General features: G+C 42.5%; 1 protein-coding gene across 1 annotated transcript in view; it reads right to left on the bottom strand.

Moving 5' to 3' along the window:
• Window positions 1–20,580, bottom strand: part of BTBD3 (BTB domain containing 3) — a 156,345-nt gene that overhangs the window by 19,455 nt on the left and 116,310 nt on the right. Inside the window, exons 11-14 of the mRNA XM_075088242.1 lie at window positions 18,261–18,402; window positions 9,456–9,549; window positions 7,849–7,918; window positions 3,465–3,583 (exon numbers count right to left, since the gene is read on the bottom strand). The gene's annotated coding sequence lies outside the window, so the exon portion shown is untranslated. The remainder of the gene's footprint in view (window positions 1–3,464; window positions 3,584–7,848; window positions 7,919–9,455; window positions 9,550–18,260; window positions 18,403–20,580) is intronic.

Genomic DNA, 20,580 nt, shown 5'->3' with positions numbered 1-20,580 from the left:
TCAACACCACTTCTGTTCCTCCTTCCACCTTGCACCTCATTTTCTTAAGAGATTGATTCAAGGTGCTCAGGATAAGAGCTCAAGGCTTCTGTAGTTTTAAGAGATCTAACAACAAAGTGTGGCAGCAAGACCCTTTGACACACTAAGAAGTGACTTGTCATAGGTCTTGGAGGAAATCAGCCTCTGACATGAGACCTGAGCCCTCATTTTTTGGCATTGCACTTCCATTGTGAGTGCATCTATTCTTCCACAGGCGCCGAAAGTGACATCAGTCACACAGCCAAAAGACAGAGGGGAGCTATGGGATTGAAAACGCTCTAGAGTCACACAGTTTCATGCTGTTTCTTTAATTTTTTTGTCTGGCAAGTGAAAGATATTTCACCAGAAGGTGGGAAAGGACTTGGAACAAAATTGATCTTGGCTGAGCAAACATTTGACAACGTTCTGTGGGAAACAACCATCTGTCTTGGGAGATATCAACTCCAGGAGATATTGATGGCACTAAAAATATCTGCCTTAGTCCACAGTCCCAAGGCATTCAGTTTTCAAGCATGGCGAGCCTCAATTCTTCAGCAGTAAACCTTTTTGTTTTTATTTTTAGAGTGTTGACTTACCAGGTGTGCAGTGAAAGGCTCCGGTTTGGCCAAGATGCAGCTGCACATGTTTTGGCGCCTGGGCTGAGTGGAAACTATAAAGGAGATGCAGAGAGATAATTAATATGGATTAAATGGAAAAAGGGCTGTGTGTTCTGCTTCGCAAGTACAGACTGTACACAGAGGTGGATGCCTCTGTCTCAGAAGAGCTTCCTGGAGCAGTTTGGCAGGCTGGTTTCTTCTGAGATACATAAGGGGAGACGAAAAAATCCCAGTAATCTTTGAAAGAAACTTTAAAAATGCACCATGAATTCAAAACAGCACTTTACTCCTCACTGACAAAGAGACTAATGTATTTATTGAAACTGAGAAGCAGCCTCATCCCACGAACCATTAAGATTTAGACCATTTCATCTTCCATGTGTGGATAAAAATCAAGATAATCCAAAGTTTTTCTAGGGAGGTGTGAAGATGGGGCAGCCTAAATTCCATGATAGATGCTCTGCATAGAAGCTGGCAGATTCATTTTCATACTTGTGATCTGCTGGTCTTCTGCTGTCCAGGCAGATGCTTTTCTGTGGGCCTGTGAAGTAAGTAATAGTTTTACCATATACTGGAGGTCATGCTACCAGGACATATTTCTCTTTGGAAAAGGCAGTCTCTTGGCCATCAGGGGTCTCTGTGGGATACCAGAGACCAGAAGATTACAGGTGAAAGCCTTGACCTGTTGTCCCATACCTGCTCCATAGTATCTTGCCCTCTCCATCTGTGACCTGTGCAAGCTCCCCACCAGAGCTATGCCAAAGTCCACACCTTCTCACAAGGAGCTTCAGTGGCGGCAACAAGATACTCACTTGTTCTACGGGAACAATTTGCATTTTGCTCTTTTGAGCCCTATCCCATCATATTTTCATGTCCTGGGATATTTATTATGTTTTTTCCCCTCATTTTCCTGTGGTTTTGACCTTTTAGGGAGTTTTTTTTTTAGGTGTGTTTGAGGTGGGTTTATGGTTATTGGCTCTCCTGGGCAACAAGTGCCATGAACTCATGCTGAGAGCTAGAACAAATGATACTTCTGGCTGACAGCCCCCTGCCACCAGCAACTATCCACCAGTAAACCCCAGAGATGGATGCACTTTCTCCATGCTTAGTCTCTGGCAAAGTGGACTTTGTTTCTGTGGCCAACATGACAATCCAACGGGAACCCATGCTACTTACCTTGCAGAATAATGACTGTTCAGCATAGCCAAATGTCCTTGATCAAAAGTCAGGGGCATGAAAAGGGGCAGGCTTACCAGATAGTAAGTTTTTGGTATGATGAAGGTAGCTAAGATAAGCTAGACCAGCAATCACACTTGAAAAATAATATTAATTAAAAAAAAACCAATGCATTTTGAAGACTTATGACTGAGTCTTCCTCAAAAGCTGACTGAGATGGCATAAAAGAGAGTAAGAAGTAATATTAAAAACAATCAGATATTCTGGTGATGAAGGAAAGAGATGCAATGCAATGACTACTTCATCAAGATATATCAGGTGGATAAAGAAAAGGGAGTGTCCTAGCAGTATAGCGTGCTTGACAGGACAGATTTTTCAGAAAAAGAATTCTTACTTCTGGAGTAATTGAGGAAGAAAACATAAAAATGCTTTAGAAAACAGTAGCTCCATGGTCCTGGAATAGTAAATACTGCATGTGTGGGGGAAAAGGGAGTAGGGCTTTATTGGGTAACTGGAGCAGACCAGGGCACTCCGGGGAGCTGTAGAGATATTGGATCACAGCTAGGAAAGAAATGAAAACACCTGAAAGATGAGGGCAAGCAGGAGAAGGGATTGTTCCCTGCACATATACTGAGAGAAGGAGCTGAGACAGAAGGCTGATAGGATGCACACTTCTTTAAAAATTTTTTTTTAAAAAACTTGGGTTTGTTTGCATGACAGCTCTGAAATAAGATAAAGTACAGAGAAGGGCAATGCTGCATAATGTGAACAAGAAAAAGGGAACAGTTCAGCTTTTTCATTTAAATGCATTAAAATCTCTGTGAGGTCTGTGTGTGTCGGGGGAGGGCATGAATTTAAAAAAAAATTATGCTGAAGTAAACGATGACTCTGGTGAGAGAACAGACTCAATCTGAAGGCTCATAAGCACTGCTGAAATTATGAACTGTGCTAATAGTCCCAGGCTATGTTTCTGGATGGTGAGCAGGGCATTGACTCAACAAATATATCAGCAAGATAGAATTTAACACGAGAAAGCTCTCTATAGCTCTTCAGAAACATACTGCTGTGGTCACAGAGACCTGGCTGCAGGGATGGGACGAATGCTACTGATGTGGTATGGACCTGCCCATGCGCAGGGAGCTCCTCCACAACACCGAGGTGGTTGTCCATGGGTGGTGACATGCCAAACTGCCTCTGTAAGGGCCACTTCACACACCCTGTTGATCCTCTCTGTCTACCTTCATCCCACTCTTTTTCCCTGGCACCAGCACTGCTGTGCAAGGGAAGGATGCAGCCCTGAATCTTGGCCTCATGGGGATATGAGAGTGGCATACAAAAGCCGATAGGCTCAGGCCCAGACACACCCATGGAGGGGACAAGCACCCCAGAGTGAAGGGCTTTGCAGGTTTGGTGGTGGGAACAAAGACCACATGCTTTGCTTCCTGCACAGTCATGACCAAAAAAAAAAACAACCTTTCTCTGTCACACACGCTAGGGATGGCTGCCACTGATGTTCTGGCTGCCTTCCTCCATGCTTCATTGAACAGGAGCCATCTGTGTGCTAAGGTAACCTCTGAGGTGACAAACAGGAAGCAAACACTTGAGAGACACTGGTAAGCTGCTCAAGGCCAGAAGATATTGGTGGTACCTTACCAAGGGGAGATCTTGCTGGCTTTGTATCATCTTTTCCAGATGTCCAAACCCAAACAGGTTACCTTTTAGCATCTGAGGGAAGATCATTGTATCTCACGAAGCACAGGCTGGCCTAAAAACTAAGGAAATGAAAATCAGGCTGTTATAAATAATAACCAATGACTCCAGCTCAAGCCCCTTATACCCAGACCTCCAAAACCCAAATCCAGATGAAGCCAATTAATGTAAAGAACCGCATATGGTCCCTAATGATACATACATTTCAGTTGTCCTGTGCAAGCCAAAGCATTTCTGCCACATCATCAAATACATATCTGTGCAGTCTTAACTCAGTAACGATTTATTTATATATGGTTATGGTGCACCCTGAAACACACAGCTTACTAATTAACTCAGCCACCTGGACTGGTAATTAGCACAACAAAATCTGGAGCAAATCGGTAAGACTGATCATGAGATGTACATGCTTGAATCACTGAAAATAGTCAGCCTCGGTGGTTCTAGCCCATATAAGGTTTATCAGCCCATGCATTTCAAGTTGAGTGCCAAGAGGCTGTCCAGTGCTAATGACAGGTCTGAAAAATCAGGCTCTGGTTGTGCAGGGAGGTGTGGGCTTGAGGACCCTGGCTTTCAAGTCTGCTCAGTGGCAGCATGAGAATGTGCCTTTCAATATCATATTCAATGATATGATATTCAGCACTTGGACAATGTCCTCAGACACATGGTGTGAATTTTGGGGTTGTCATGTGCAGGGACAGGAGTTGGATATGATGATCCTTGTGAGTCCCTTCCAACTCAGGACATTCTCTGATTCTATGATTATGTTAAAGAGCTGGAACCACAGCGAGTGCTGGAAGTCTTTTATCCCATGAAAGCATCATTGCCCAGCATTGTACCTCAGACAAAGTTATTCTGACTGCAAACCCTGGACTGGAGGTTTTGTAATGGAGAACTACAGATCTGCATGGGACCGCTGTACAGGAACCAAAGCAAAGACAAGTTAAATTTGGGCAAAACACTTCATCCTCTGTGTGCACATGCAAGAGGGCAGCTAGGCTGATACAAAGACTGACATTGCAACTGCTGGTTTGGACACTCTCAGTATCTTAATACTTACCACCTCACCTCTTTTGCTACCAGGAAGAATTACAATGATTTAGCATTGCTTGTGCAACTCCACACTGTGCATTTGCTGCTGGTCAGTGAATTTAATCATGCTGGAAGTGATGAGGTGGGCTACAAAGGATGAACTGTTTCCCATACACATTTAGGCTCCTTTGTGCCTGCTAAAGGGTTTGCCTAAAATGAGTGACAACCTGCCCGCTCCCATGCCTAACTATCATAACTGTGTGAAAACAGAACACGGCACAGTTAGTAATTATCCCCTCATTATGCCAATGTGCTTCTGATAGCATGATCATGATCAAAAAACACGTGATTCTCCTTTTACCGTTTTCTGTTTGCAAATTATCTTCTTTTTCTGCTAATAAGGATTAAAAAAAAAAAAAAAAGAAGAAGAAACAGCAACAAAACTACCTTTTGAAGCCTGCAACTGTCCACACAGCAGTCACTGACAAAATGTTCCTCAGGGAACATGACCTGATTCTTCAGGTCGAAGTAGCAAATAGCAGCAGAAAAAACAGGCACATGAAGGCTGTGAGAAGGGCACATGAAAACCATCTAAAGCTGAGTTTGAAAGAGAATTTGGTGCCCACCACAGGTGGCTCAGAATTTACACATCATCTAGGGACAATTTTGATTAGGATTAGTTAACCAGCAATTTCCTTCCTTATTTGCTTTTAACAATTTATGGTTTATAGTGCAGTCTAGGAAGCTCTGCAATAGCCACTAAAGCATTTGGGAGAGGCAGCAGGAGTCACTCCAAAGGAGTAAGTGAAATCTCAGCATGCACACTTCAGCTGGAAATCATAAATGATCCCTAGAAATGTCTAGCTGACCCCTGAGCTGGAAGACAGAAAACAAGAGGGCATCTTTCCTGCTCCCTACAAAGGCGGCTGCCAACCACCAACCTTGATCTGTGCATTACATGCAATGTAAATGCACCCTTTCCTGCTGATCTTATGGTAAATCTGATCCCAAATTCTGCCTGTGCCTGCATAGCCTTTATATTTGCTTCTGTCTTCTCTTCTCCCTGTCTTTAAGGATTGGCAGTCTCTTCCTCCTTTCCAACCTAACCAAAAGTGTTCACACATTCTTCCTCGTAACTGTGCTGATACAATCTTCTGGCCCATCATCTCCAGCTAGCCAGTCATTACACACTTTTTGAGAAATAAAATTTTAAAAACCAAAGACATTAATAAAACTTGTAATCCTGAGAAAATATTTGCTTTGGATATTGCATAGAGAATTTAGGAAGCTGGGATCTACCAGTTTTAGGAACCAGGGAACTTTTTTATGCTTTTTTTGCAGAACTGATCAGAAAATGCTAGCCTGAGCTCTGAAGTAGTTATACCAGAACTAGTGAGTGCTGGCAGCTGAGTCTGAGATTTTGAAAAGGACAAAAGACACTTGTAATTTCTGTCCAGATTATTCAGTAAGGTAGCACTAGATTTAGGAATGAACCCAGATGAATCTGTGCATTATGGCATTTTGCAGGACAGCAATGCCAGTGGCTGACTGTCACCTTCAAGGGCCTGAGCTGTGACTTCTGTAGAAGAGAGCAAGGATGTGGCTGGTGCAGGTGAGAGCAGCCATGCATCCATTTGCCAGGGGTTGGAAGACTGGCCACCTCTGGTGCAGAGCAAAGATGAATCATTCCTCTGGTAAATTGAGTTGACTTTCAGGACAATTAAACTATCTGTGCCTCTATCCAGCATGCTGTTAAATTCCAATGCAAAATGAGTCTCATTTGAAACAGCAGCATTCATAATAGATAGTGCAGGCCCTTGTAATGAGATCCTCTCATCTTGTTTGATGAGTTAACAGTGAGCAATCACAATAGTTAGCAATGCAGATAAAGCCTAACTACTGACATCTGAGCTAGTAGAAGGGGATGGGGCTTCCACATGAGAGTTGAAGTTTCAGGCTTCCTGAAAATGGAATTCAGCCCTTTCCTGCACAAGGACCAGCAGTTTCAAAACAGCTTCACATTTGCCCCCTCTTAGCCAAAAAAACCCTCTCCCTTTGGACAACCACAAACCTCTGCAAGTGAGCGTGAATCTAGGCCCAAAGCTCTCACACAACAGTTTCTAGATGTAACGCTTCCATTCATCCTCTGCTATAGTAAGGGCATGCTGCTTTATTCTAAGTAGTGCTTGGAGCCCAGCAAGCTGCAGCTTCACTTGCTGCAATCTAGCAATGGGCATATCTGCTCTTGACTTTCAGGAAAATCCAGTTCTGCTTCCCTCCCACAAAAAAATCCTAGTATGGTCAGCAATTCTTCCAGGTTAATCTGAGAAAGCTGAACATCCTCCCCCCACTAAGGACCACTACAAACATTTCTGCATGCCACTCCAAGCACTATATGTGTTTATTCCATCTTGCCTTTTCTTACTGAAATTCAGAAGAATGCATCTGTCTTAAAAATCAAACCATTCTCATACAGAAAAACCTGACCAAAACTGGGCACACATTTTCCCCAGAGGGGAGGATGTGAAAGCAAACAAAACATGGCAGATGTTAGTCATGGTGTTTAATGTAGTGCTGGAAGGTTCTCAGATCCTACAGCAATGAGAGCTCAGAATTCTATAGTGCAGCAGCCAAATGCTTCAAGATGAGCTTTTCACATTGCTCTGTTTTGAAATACTTCAAGATGATGTGGCACAGAAATAATTTAGGCAAGAATAGATTTTCCTAAGCAAGACAGAATGATAAAACATTGCACTTTGTGATACACAGCTGAAATCACGCTACCTGAAAAGGCAATATCTCATATGAAACACCAAGTATCAAAATAATTTTATTTTTTCCATCAAAATGTGGCGAAGATGAAGAAGATTACAGCAAAATGTCTTCAGACTGAACTTCAAGCTGTCTTACATATACAGAACTTTGGAAATCACAAGTTGTCTTCATCTTTTCCAATCATTTTTGAATTAACTAAGTAACTATCTCAGCTTGTTTTTAAACTGCAGTGACAGACACAGTTAAATTCTCAGATTTATTAAAAAATATCCTAGGTGAATAAAAAGGGGGAAAAAAAAACAGCTCACAGTTTTTGCATGTTACATTATATCATAATTTGACTTCAGGATGTTGGAGTTCACTTTACCAAGATCTGACACTATCTACTTGACTAAGCAGTAGCTCAAACACACACACAAAAATGTAATAAACCCACCAAAAATGTCATGCCAGAGAGCTTCAAAGCAGCACAAGGCTTGACCAATTTAACACCTTTTTTATTCTTAAAGGAACTGCTTACCCACTGATTCTTCTTCTGTTCACCCAAGATCATCCTGTCACTGTTGCTCAGAGCTGTAGTACATTTCTCTCTGTGCAGTAAAAGAATAAAAAAAATCACAGATACAATAAAAAATTTTATGGCCTCTGCTTAAGGCTTCCAAGCTACCTTGTGGTCTTTGTAGAAGGGCTCATTAAAAATGCATTATGCTAGCGAGAGAAAAGGTTTGCAAAGGTGTGGGGCTGTTAAATGAGAGAAAATTCTCTCCTCGGGAAAGGAGTGACAGAGATTGCTTTATACTTTTTGACTTCTGGCTTTCATTCAAGCACAATATCACAACCAACGTACAACTGACTGCTCTTCCCAGCTGAGGCTGTTATGTCTCCAGAGGGAGAAATCGTACCCTGGGAGGTGGGCAGCACTTGCCTGGTGCCTTTTGCACAGTGCCCTGCTAGTAAATAAACAGGCCAACAATGTCCCTGGCAAATGTGGAGCCATATCTAATGGGAATCTGATGGGAATATCCTGAAACTGTGCCAGGGACAGTGGGTGACACAACCAGAGTGGGTGTCCCCAGGGCTCGTTCAGAGCCTTCCTGCAATAAGTCCCATATTCTGTGAACTACTAACAAGAGCTGCAGGAAAATTTTCCCTAAGAAGAGCACCCACATCACCCTGAAATCCCATCCTGTTGTAGCACCATGCCCCACACCATGGTGTAATTCCAGAATAGATAGAATTCAGTGCCACCAGATGCTGACGTTAAAAAAAAACAATAACAAAAAAACCCCAGACCAACCAACCAACCAACCAACCGAAGCCAAGACATAATGAAACAAGATGCCAAAACCCAGGATGTTATTTAGATACAATAAGATTTTTAAAAATTTGCTCATTAGCATCTTGTCTTACTGGAGGTCTTTAGACTTTGAATGTTCCGACTTTTCTCCCAAAGCACGGAGGCAAGAAAAACTTGCCCTTTTTTCCTTTTTCTTTCTTTTACTGAAGAAAGTATGGCTCCTCTCCAGGTCATATATTGCATAAGATATTTTGGAAATCAGCAAGCGATTTGCAGCAGCATTCAGGTTCTTTCTTCATGTTGAATTTAGGATTACAGGGACCCAGGTACAATTTCATAAAAAAATTAAAGGGAGCAAAAATAAGCAGTCAAAATTAGCATACAAAGTGGAATCTATATTTTTTCATGGGTGAATATTAATTCTACAGAAAAGAAGTAGAAGTAGTACTCTTAATAAAACAGTGTTTTCCTTTTAACCAACAGCATTATTAGAACACGAAGGTCTTTGAAAAAACCCTCACCAAATATACCTGACAAAATATCCGAGCCTTCCTCCTTTTTTTTTTTCTTCTCTCCCCTTTAAGGGAATTCTTTCTTTTTATATTCTTTTGTTGTCACATCTGTGAGGATATTTGTGTCGTTTCTTTCACTATATTTCAGGTAGCCTGGCAGCACATGTATTGTAAACCAAATTAAGATGGAGGCAGGCAACAGAAGGGCTTAAAAAAGTTACTGCAAATCAGGGAGGAAGTGGGAGAGAAGGTGGAGTCAGGGCTGGTGCCTGGGGGCAGCTCTGTGGGTGCAGTGTGGGGTCTTTGCTGGTCCCCTACCTTGCATGGGGTCAGTTTGTCATGCCCTGCGTCACAAACTGCTCTGTCCACCTGCCCAGTCACCCATCCAGAGTCTCCGGCCTGGCCTCGGCTGCTAAAATGAAAAAATAAGGAACAAAAGCAGCAAAGCAGGGTGTAAGCAGTGCAATAGTGCAGAGAAAGGGCCTGCGGGAACCTTGCCCCATCTGCGATTCTTGTGAATGGCTGTGCCCTGCTCTGGGAAGGAAACTGGAGGTATTTAATGGGAAAATCACTTTTCTGGAGGAAATGGCAGCACATATCCCTATGCCAATCCAGTGGGAATTATTCCTTAACATGGGAAATGTTAAAATAAGCATTTTTCTATCTGTTCTCTCCTTTTGACACCAGATAAGGTTTGAGTTGTAAGAATACACAATAAGGACAGGTATGTCTGCAAGAATGTGAAAGTAAATGCATCAGCTTCTCAGTCTGCAATGCCCAAACATAGCCAACAGACCAAGCAGCTCAGCAGGCTGGAGAGTATTAACACATCAGAAGCAAAATGTAGCAAAAAAGCATTTTTTTTCTTCCTGTCCATGCTGCCTTCCTGAGTACTGGGAAAGGGGGAACATGCTAAAGAGACTGTATTGTAGCAAGTGTCATATGGCATCATTAAATTTCAGATGTGCCAACAGATAATTTAGATAAAGACCAACAGCCACAAGGATGCACAGGTGCATTATCAGTCATGACTCCAAGGATGACAAGTTGTTACCGCAATTTCCTGAGAGGCTGCAGCTGTGAACTCCCTTTTTCTTTTATTTTTCACCCTCCCACTCAGCAAACTTCAGAAACTGGAGTTTAAGTCTCTCTTATGTTGATGTGCTACAGAGGAACTGAAAGAAAGGCTCAGGGAAGATACTGGTTTTAGCTATTTGATCCAGCTTTTTACATTGCTATTCTTTGCCCAGTTCTGAGAAAAAGAAATCCCTTTAGCCTCCGATTCCCTACCTAATCAAAACTAGGCTATTTTATCCAAATAGCCAAGCCACATTGCTTAACACCCGCATTGATTTCAGTCCCTGGAGAGTCAGATCTGCAAGATTTTCCTTGAAGGACTAGTCAGAAAGGAGAGTAATTTCTGCTGCTGCTGTCATGAAGCTCTACCTTTGTCATAAAATATTACTCTTCCCATCAAGAAACAAATGGCACAGTAGCACGGGGAGGGACTGGCAAGGGAATGCAAGCAAAGATGGGTGCAGGCAGCAGCCTGGCTCTGCCCTGAGCAGTGGCACAGCACCTTCCAGCACAGTGCAGGGCCGAAAAAAGGGTGCTGCAGCCCCAGCTTGGCTTTCACTGGGGCTGCGTGCTCTGTCTGCACAGGGAAAGCAGCAGGGGGCGATGGCCTGCAGCACAGCCTCCGAGTTGCTTCAGGAGCAGGGAAGCACAGCTTTCATCAGCGCAGGACTAACATTAGCTACAAACTCCTCAGCAGGCAGATCCCTTCATTGCATTTCTTGTAACCCCAAGGAAGGAGACAAAAAAACAAGGATGCAAGTATGGGGCATCTTCAAAACCCCACCCCAGCTCTTGCAGGACTCCTCTGTCCCAGCAAAGGGCAGCTGCGGCCACCCACGCAGAGCCAGGGGACCTGACCCTGACCTCAACCCTAACCCAGCCTGCTCCCGTGGATGGGGACATTGGACAGTGGGCGCGCAGAGCTTCCCACAGCTCACACAAACAGAAAATCTTAAAAGTTTCAGGGGTTTGCCACCTCCACGGCATAGATGTTGCCAAAGGTGGGAATGAGGAGAGGGAGGGTTATCAGCAGGCAAAATAGCACTAAAGATCTCTTTCTTGAGGAAAGCAGGCTTTACAAATGCTGCAGGGAACTCCAGCACAAGCCAACACCTATTTAGTATCTCAGCTTTGCTGGAGGTTTGCAGCAGGAGCATGGAAGTGTGGGGATCTCTCACTTCTTACAATTTCCCTTTAAAATATAACCTATCAGACAGGCAGGAAAGACCAAACACTTTGCGTCTCTTCCAGGGATCCCCATTACACAGAGAAAACAATTATTAAATCAATGGATAAATCAAAAGCTACAACTTATTTTTCTCTTACAGGTGTCAACTCCAGAGCAGATCACAGATGGGAAAGCTGATTTTGGAATACAAATGAAGAGCACTTTCTTTAGGCATCCTACCAGTAATAAGCTGTGGAGAACACAGTCCCTTTGGCTCCCAGAATCATGCAGATGAAACCCAGCTGTCATTACACAGTTGGGTCCCTAGCAGCAGCAGAGAGAAGAGTGTATTTCAAAAGAGTTTCAACTACAAGATAAAGCTGTTCAGTTTGTTCAGAAATTGATTTGGAGGATTCACTGTGCAAACAAAATACTGTGCCTGGGTTTTGTTTCTTTGCTTTCTAACACCTTTTTTTTTTTTTTCTTATACTTCTAACATTCCATCACATGCTGCTCTGTCTTGCTCTTTACTAAAAGACAAACCTATGCTGCAGAAGTGTTACCCAGCCTTCAACCCAACACTAACTCTGACACTATTCTCAACTTCATTCCTACAATCTCAAATACTCATAACATCAAATATAGCTAGATCTACTCTACCAGCACAGGTCCTGCTAAAGCCAACATACTTCTCAGAGCAAGCTCTAGCCCAGACCACTGGTCTCCAGGAATTCCAGATTAAGGTCAGACTGATACCTTACCATGAGCCCTACCTTCTCTCTTACAACTCCCAATACCTGTAAAATGAAATGTATCACTGCCAATCCCCCATACAGGGAAGAAGGCTCTCCACTAAGCAGGGCTTAGCTGCTTCTACTTTCCTCTCAATCTCCACTTAAATCTTACCCTGACCTTTGCTTCAGCACATCAAGGTTAACCGCAATGTGCTCACACTGACACGCTAACTCCTTCTGAACACTGCCTTACGCCAACTTATTTTTATGTGCTGACGACAAATGAAGCAGAAATAATGGAATTTTTTTCTTTCTTGCAGCAGAGCATCCCAGTAGACCTTGCATAAGGTCCGTGGCCCATGCTGCCCGGGGAGATACCGTTGCACTGCCATCCCCTGTTGTTGTTACTCATGATTTAGTAAAGCCAGGCAGGACCCTGAGGTTTTCTCTAAACAGAGATGCAAAGATGAATTTACTGCTTCAAGAAACAGAATTGGTGGTGCAGAAAGCCACCAATTACTGGATTATTATTTTCTTTGGAGCTTTGCTGGCCAAGCCTTCCATGAAGGCATTGATACTTAGCCTTTTCTCTTTTGTTCTTTTGGGTGAATTTTTTTGTTCGGTTTTTTTTTATTTGTTTCTTCATAAAAAGGTCATAACAGTCCTGTGTCCTATCTTCTCATCTGAAAGTTTATTTAAAAGAATCACCTCTTTTTTGCCCTTAGTTAATCCTAAAGGAATGAAGATTCTGAGAATATTATGAAAACCTTTGTCCAGCTGAAACATTGACAATTGGTCAAATTTAAAGTAAAATGCATCAGGCCTGTTTTGACAGTCATTTTTATGAGCTGGGTTTGCTTCCAAGTTTCAGCTCATTATTAGTATTTCTAGGTCTCAGTCCAGAGCTCTGAGGCATCATGGTAGTTGTTACCAAGCCCAAGAGCTTTTGGATCTGGCATGCTTTGCCCCAAAAGACTGTTTCAAGTCCATCCACACAGCCACTAACCTGCCCCAGGTGCTGCAGCTGCACAGAGCCTAGGAACAGCTCAAAAGCTTGCCAGGAAAACAGATAAGCACATTGATGGGTACCTGCATAAATGACAGGGAAACCTCAGCTGATCTCAAAGGGAGGGTGATCAGACCTGAGGATGGTTGCCTGAAGTGATATGTGATTTCCTGCTTTCCTGCATCATCTTAATTCCTAAAATTTCTAGATTTCTAAAATTTCTTAGTTTCTAAAAAAGCATACCCCACATTATCATTTACAAGCTGGCTATTAAATTGCAAGGCTGGAAAAGTATTCAGTGTTCTCCACTTCCCTCACTGAAATTACACAGAAATGGCAGAGCTGCCCACTGCTGAAGCCTGCACAGAGGCTCCAGCCAGAAGTGTGAGAGGAAGGTCTGTTTTCTCGGAGCAAGTAAATCACTCCAATACATCATTAAACAGCCAGGCTAACTCTGAGACAGGACAATGCATTCGGGATCTGCCAGTGAAGGCAGGGGTTGCCCTCAGACCACCCCTGTGCACTGACACATTAGGAAGGGCAGCTTTTGTGACTTTTGCAACTTCATCAACATTTGTGAGAAAGACAACAAAAAAGAGGTCAGCCAAAAGATGAGAGACTCCTTGCCTTCTTCTGAACACACTCAGCTTGAGAAGGAAACTAAATAACTGATTGCAAATTCTGCAGACAGCCCAGGTGAGTGTCCAGCAGCCTTTTGGTCTGGATCACCACAACCCCAGAGGAGCTTCCTTTGAGGGAAACACGGATCCACTCTCACCTTTGGTTGTTTTGGCAGTGCTAACAATGTCTTTGTCAAACACTAGGCTAAAAATATTCTTCAACATCTACCCACCTGCATCTGTATTGTTTTCTTATTCAATAAAACATTCCTTTTATTTTTTTTTAAATTCATGTTTAGACAAAAGAAAGCAAAAACAACAGGGGAAACAAAAGCACTACTGAAGACGATTACAAAGGGATCTTAGTTAATGAGCTTACTGCATACTTTATTTTCTGTTTGACATCTTATTATACATCAGATCCTTCTTGCTCTAAAACACCAACAATTTCCAAAGTTCGTGTTATGTGCCGGTGTGCATCTTCTCGAAAGCGCTTTGTACCTAGGAAGCAGAGTCACCACTGGGGTTGCTATGGCAAACAAGCTTTTTTATCAGTCAGGAAAAGAAAGTACTCTCTAAATACTGAGTAATTGCTCCAGCAACTAACGAATGCTAGAGTAAGATCAAAACCTGTAGTAGCTTCACCCAGGGTAATGCAGCTAATCCCCCTTTCTACAGTTGATGGAGATCTTTGAGTGCAGCATATTCAAATTTTTTTTCTCCAGGAGCTACTATTCTAAGCTAAAATGCAAACTGTGCTTTCATCCACATTGGTGTAAATACAAAATAATTTGAGTGACTTTAGTGATATTATTCTGACTGCCTTAATCTGGACTGTAATCACTCTCTTCACTGCATGCCACCCCACCACAGCTGCATGCTTGCACAACTTTCCTGGGTGTCACCCAACCCAAACACGTGCCTTACACCTTCACAGCCAGATTCATTCCCGCTCAGGGGGCTGTGTCTGAAGAGCGCAGGATATAAAAGCCATTTCAACCTGTTTTTAAAGTTGTTTGGCTAAACATTCTTTTACCTGAATGCAATAAAGCTACTCCAGCATTTTCAAGACCTCAAACTTTCCAGCCAAGCACTTAGATGACCTTCCAGAATTTTTTTTTCACTAAGGGGTTCGTAACAGCATGGCATACATGAGACTATTGAGTGGAGTCTGATTTCTGCTTGGTACCTGGGGAGTTTTTCCTCTACCACACCTTATGTTAACAGAGTAACTGTATGTCATGCAACTACTCTGCCTGTGGGTTCACGGGGCAGAATCAAATCAGGGTGTGCTGTATTTCTCCACAAAAAAATTACTAAATGGCAGATGTTCAAACAGAATGACAAGTTGTGAAATCCTCAACCTCTGGAATATTTCTGACAGGTCTCTGTGGGCTGTATCTTGGCCCCATGCTGCTCAGTATCTCTGTCCATGATTTAAGGGGAAAAAAGAACACATCAACAAAACTACTAGTGATGTGTCACATGTGATATATGACACACATGCACACAGTGACACAGAAATTAGTAGGACAATAAATAACACCAAAGCCCAGTCAAGTAAATCCAGTGAAAGGCAGCTGCTAGTGGAGACACATTTTAAGTTGCCGCACTGAATTCATAGTTAAAGGGAGCTACTCTGGATTTCCAGCCAGGTAGCTGCAAAGAGACCCACCTGCTCCTCCCAGCTGCTGGCTCTTCTCATCAAACATGGGGCTGCTGAAAAGGTCACAAGACTCAGCTTTCCACTGCTGGTGCTCCACTTACCTTCTATCCCATGTACTGGAGGCACCAAAAGCAAATGCGCACTTCAGAACATCCAGTGGTAGAACAGGATCAAGTGAGACTGGTGGGTGGGACATAAAAGAGAAGAAAGCCTGGGAAGAGAGGAGAAACTGTTCATAGCTCTGTCAGAAAGTCAGAGGAATGTCTAAAGATACTAAAGTAAATGGAGTTATCAGATTAGGAGTTTCTTTAGTAGTATTCATGAATGAAAAGCAGAATTTAATCCATTGTACTTTTAAATTAAAGCTTTTTCTATCCTTGAAAAATGCAATTAATTTCATTACCCCATTCTGGATGTCAGGAGTCACTTCTGATTGACGTGCCTGTTTAAAGGCTGCATCCAGCCATTACAGCACACAGCTTATTCCATGAGATCTTCCATATAACCTGCTCAGTCTGCCATGGACTATCTGACATGCAAAAAAACGAACTCTCTCAACCTTCATGAACTGACAGGCATGTCCTCACTCAGGTTGCATGAAAGGTTAATTCTGTTTTCCAACTGGCTGTTGTTTCTCACTGTAGAATAAATGGTGCCTCAGCTTCTTAAAAAAATAGATGTATTTCTGATACTGTTGCCATAAAATTTAATGGTTAAAGTAGGAAAGAATTGAATAAACCAAAGCTTCACGGTCTTGTTACCTTATTACAGTTGTGCCTCAGCATGATACAGTTACTAAAGTATCATCACTACATAATTTTCAGGCTATTTCTCCTGATTTGATAGATGACAAAGCAGAAAACTGAATAGCTTGTGTAGCTGCATAAATTGCTGTACACCTAATGTTCCACAAAAAGTCTGCCACTGAATCAGAAATCAAATACCATCCCTGCCAAGTCCCAATTTCTCACAGCCTAACATGTGGTGGGGAGACACTTCCAGAGGGAGGGTAGGGGTTGCAGCTGATCTACCTCAACCTTGCTGCTTTTGGATAAGTAGAGCATGTCAATAGACAGTGGTGCTGGGGAGGCCATGTACATTCAACAGTGCCTAACAACAATATAAAAGTACAGTAGCGAAGAGAGTATCAGCCATATCCTTTTTTAAGTATATATATACACACACATATGCAGGCTCTCTTTTTCTCTAGAATTTCATATTTAATGTGAAGTCACAAGAATAAACATCTTCATGGGTCACTTTCTCTGGGCAGCTTCTCTATAAATGCAAAAAGTCTAGTTCTTAATAATCAAGCCTGTGAAATTGTCACGAGGGTTAAAACCAGATCAAGAATTCCCCTACATTCTTGGTCATCGTCTAGCAGATGTAATTCAAAAGTATGCTCCCGGGAATCAGGGAGAAGGTATGTCCATCTGTCTGCTCACAACTTTCCCTTGCAACTTTTTTTCTCAGCACACCAAACAGCTACAAATCAACAGCCGACTTATGACCCATTTCTGGGATCAGAAATGCAAAGTTCAGACCTTTCATAATTCAGAGAGAGCACGCACACAAGCAGGACAGCATGTGCACATGTCCAAAGAGAACAGACAATAATGCACAGACCTGCAGAACCAGAGGGGGAACATGGTGACTGTAACCTGCAACTAGATACAACTTCCAATTTTGTTCACCATTTTGCTTGACACCCTTCTGTTTGTGTTCATATAAATGTTTATTCAGGGGAACAGGGGCTGTTTTACAGAAGGAACACAGCTGTAAACAGCCAGGATGCCCTGAATGGTATGCCCACAGCTGCTGATAGGCAAGCAGAGCATCCAAGTCCTGGAAACTTTTACAGCGTAGCTTACAAACATGTCCTCTTGTGTGGCACAGCGGGCTGAGCCCCCACTCCCAAACTGGCCTTGGGTTCACCCCCTTGCCTCGAGTATTACAGAGAGCACCATGTCCTCGTGTCCTCTCTGCTGCACAGCGCAAGACCCCTTTTGGGCTTACCAAAGGCCAAATATAAACAAAAATTAGTCTGGCCAAATTAAGATTTCTTTGTTTTCTCATTCTCCAGGAAGAGTTTGAGCTTTCAAACCAAATTTCTAGGTATGCTCCTTTCCAGTTCCTTTAGCTTTGCAGCTACAAGGACAAAACTTCCTAAACACCTCCCTTCATGTCTTTCCACTGGTCTTAAATGCTAATGTACTATATAACCCTGCTGTGTGCTGAGGGACCCTTTACATTATTTAAAGGCTGTCAGTCAAGTATGAACCTTTCCATTGATTTACCATTTACTTCTCATCCTCTCCTGGATGCATTAGGCAGCTGCAACCTGCAACTGGTATTGAAGAATAACAATTCCATTTGTTTGAATCAGACTTAGCACTACTCACTTTTGCAGCCCATGTAATTCTCCTTAGCGTGGTTTGTGTGACATTAATGACAAAAGAAATAATTCAGCATGGTTTTTATCCAAATGTAGCCCTGTCAGAGACTAATATACAATCTTCGCTAGCTTATTTAATGAAACAAGCCACTGAATTGTACTTTTAAAGGCTGAAACTCTCATTGTAATGGAATTTGGTGACAAAACTCCCCTGACACCCAATGGTAACTAACAAGTACAATCTCCCACTCCTGCTCCTGCCACCCCGCCTTCTCATTTAGCCCTCACATTTACACTCTGCACCCACCCAGCAGGTCTGTGCCTTCTTACCCTGCACATTTTACAAAACAGGCTGGCTTTTTATGAAGCTGCACTTAGCTTGGGGGGACCATGAATTGAAGCTGAGCAGCGCTGGGGATGTCTGCACAGGGTAATTAGGAGAAAAGAGAACACTTACTTCACTAATGAGACCTGGCAGCAAGACCTCGTGAATGAAGCCCCTCCTCTTCTGGTCATCAGGGTGTGGGTTCAGTGCTGAATCCAGCCACTCCAAGCATTTGAGGAAGGCTGCTTGGCTCAGAAGCACTTTAACAAGACCACTATTAAAAAAAGAAAAACAAAGAAACAACAGAAGGGAGGCGGGGGGAAGCACTCATTTTTGGACATTCATGACAAAATTTCCAGTAATTTCACTGAGGCCAGGATATGCCTCTTACTACCCACTCCCCCAGTCCCTCTACCAGGTACTTTTTTCTTCATTTCTCATACACTCCTTCCTACTTGCCCTGTGTTCATTAACACTGTCCCTGAGCTGCCATGCTAAAATTGGCGTCAACAGCTGTATAATTTCTGCATAAAGGAACACTCCTACCAAGAAAAACCTTGCAGCTTACAGTGCTGCTTTCCCTCAGAAATGCATTGGCTTCAAAATTATCTCAGTGCTGCATTTGGATCAAGACCCTTATTTCCTTGTGACTTTATGTTTACCTCCTGTTCTTTTTATTCCGGGCACACCACTTAATTTTTCTGTAAGCAACACGTTCAGAGATGGCAAATAAATCACACCAAATTATTCTCACCTGGAGCAGGGTCAATTTGATATTCATATTGTTTTTTTGTTTATCCTGGGCCTGCAAAATGATTTTGATTTCTTTCAGCTTCAATTTACCTAAACTGTTGGTATCCAATTTTTGATTTTGCAAGAATTGAGCAGTCTAGACTGCTATCCAGGGTGTTTTTCCTCATGTCCACAGAGTCTGTTTTTCTTGTTGTGCAATTGCAATTGCTCTTTGGAAAGATGATAGTGTGCATTAGGTAGCTGATGAAATAAAGCCTAATGAATTCTCACAGAGAGTGAAATCATTACAGCTTGTGATTTCAGAATCATTAATAATTTCCTTCCAAATAAGATAATAATGAATAGATGATACATTTCAAAGTATACTCTAAGTAAAACTGCTAATGATTTTGTTGGAGCTGGAAATTGTGCGCCAGGAAAAGGATGCATCTGCCCCCAAAAGCAACTGTGATAAAGAGGGAGTCAGGGATAAATTAAGGTATCCAATTGGATTTTTCTTCCCCAACCCTGGCCAAGACACCCGTAACACACCATCCAGAACATTTCTCACAGCCCAGGTCTCTTTGCAGCCCACCTTTCACTTGGGGACCCCTTCACAGCCCCACACCAACCATACTTTATCCCAGCAAAAACCCTGACCCTAAAAATAACTATAACTCAACCATAACATACAGTAATGCCTGTACCATCTTGCAAAGAGACATGTCCAGAAAACACTAGCTCCTTTACAGAAATTGCCTGGTTTAAAGTTGTGATGGGCTAGACAATGGGATTAGTTGAGAGGCTATTGATTTATTCAACCAAAACCTAGAGTTTAACATGAAAAGTCTTACTTTTGAATGACATTAAGGCCACATGCTTAGTATAGATTTTCACCACAACAGTGACACCAGCACAGGAGGGAATGAACAGAGTACCCCAGAAAATTTTTCCTAAATTACTCATCCCTGTTGGCTGAAGTCACCATTTTGTCCAACTGCATTAACAGTGTGAAATGTAAACATCAAAATGGAAGACGACTTATTAAATGAGATGCAGATCAGGTAGTGCGAGAAAGCACTGCTCCCTTCCTTCAGTGAGTTCATTTACTGAAGCCAAAAATCCCAAGCAAACCCAAAACGCATAAGGTACACACAGTTAACTTATTCACATCCTCCTCTTTGCAAACAAGCTCACATGATTCTAGGGTTCAAAACTCGTTTTCCTTCATATTGCTCTAAAACAACCAAACTTGCAGATTAGACAAACACGCATAGGTGAGGTTGTCATCAAGTAGATGACAATTATTGACACAGCAATAGTCATAATCTAAGTCTGCAAAACATCCCCCATCCAGAAGAGACAGGTACCTGAGAAATACCAGACTTGGTGATCAGCCATGCTCCATCCCTGGTAACCATTACCCTACACATTTAAGCTCAGAGCAAGTGCCATTAAATTTCAGGGCTGGAGTCTGCCCTGCATGTTGTAGCTCCATGTATCCTTCCTGCAGGGCAACTATATCAGCCCAATATATCAGCAAGACAAAGAGGCAAAACTTCATGGGGACATCAGCACTGGTTTCATAATACGTCATGTACAGAAACAAAAAATCAAAGTGGCCTCTTTGTATAAGTGATTCAAAAAAAACATTGCAGCCCAGCAGAGGACAACTGATGGCACAGTAGAGGTCTTGCAATGTGTTATATTTCTGCCTATA

Source organism: Phalacrocorax aristotelis, chromosome 3 (genome assembly GCF_949628215.1).
Source record: "Phalacrocorax aristotelis chromosome 3, bGulAri2.1, whole genome shotgun sequence".
Classification (NCBI taxonomy): Eukaryota; Metazoa; Chordata; class Aves; order Suliformes; family Phalacrocoracidae; genus Phalacrocorax; species Phalacrocorax aristotelis.
Note: the sequence above shows the minus strand (reverse complement) of the source record. Positions and strands in the feature narration are given on the sequence as shown.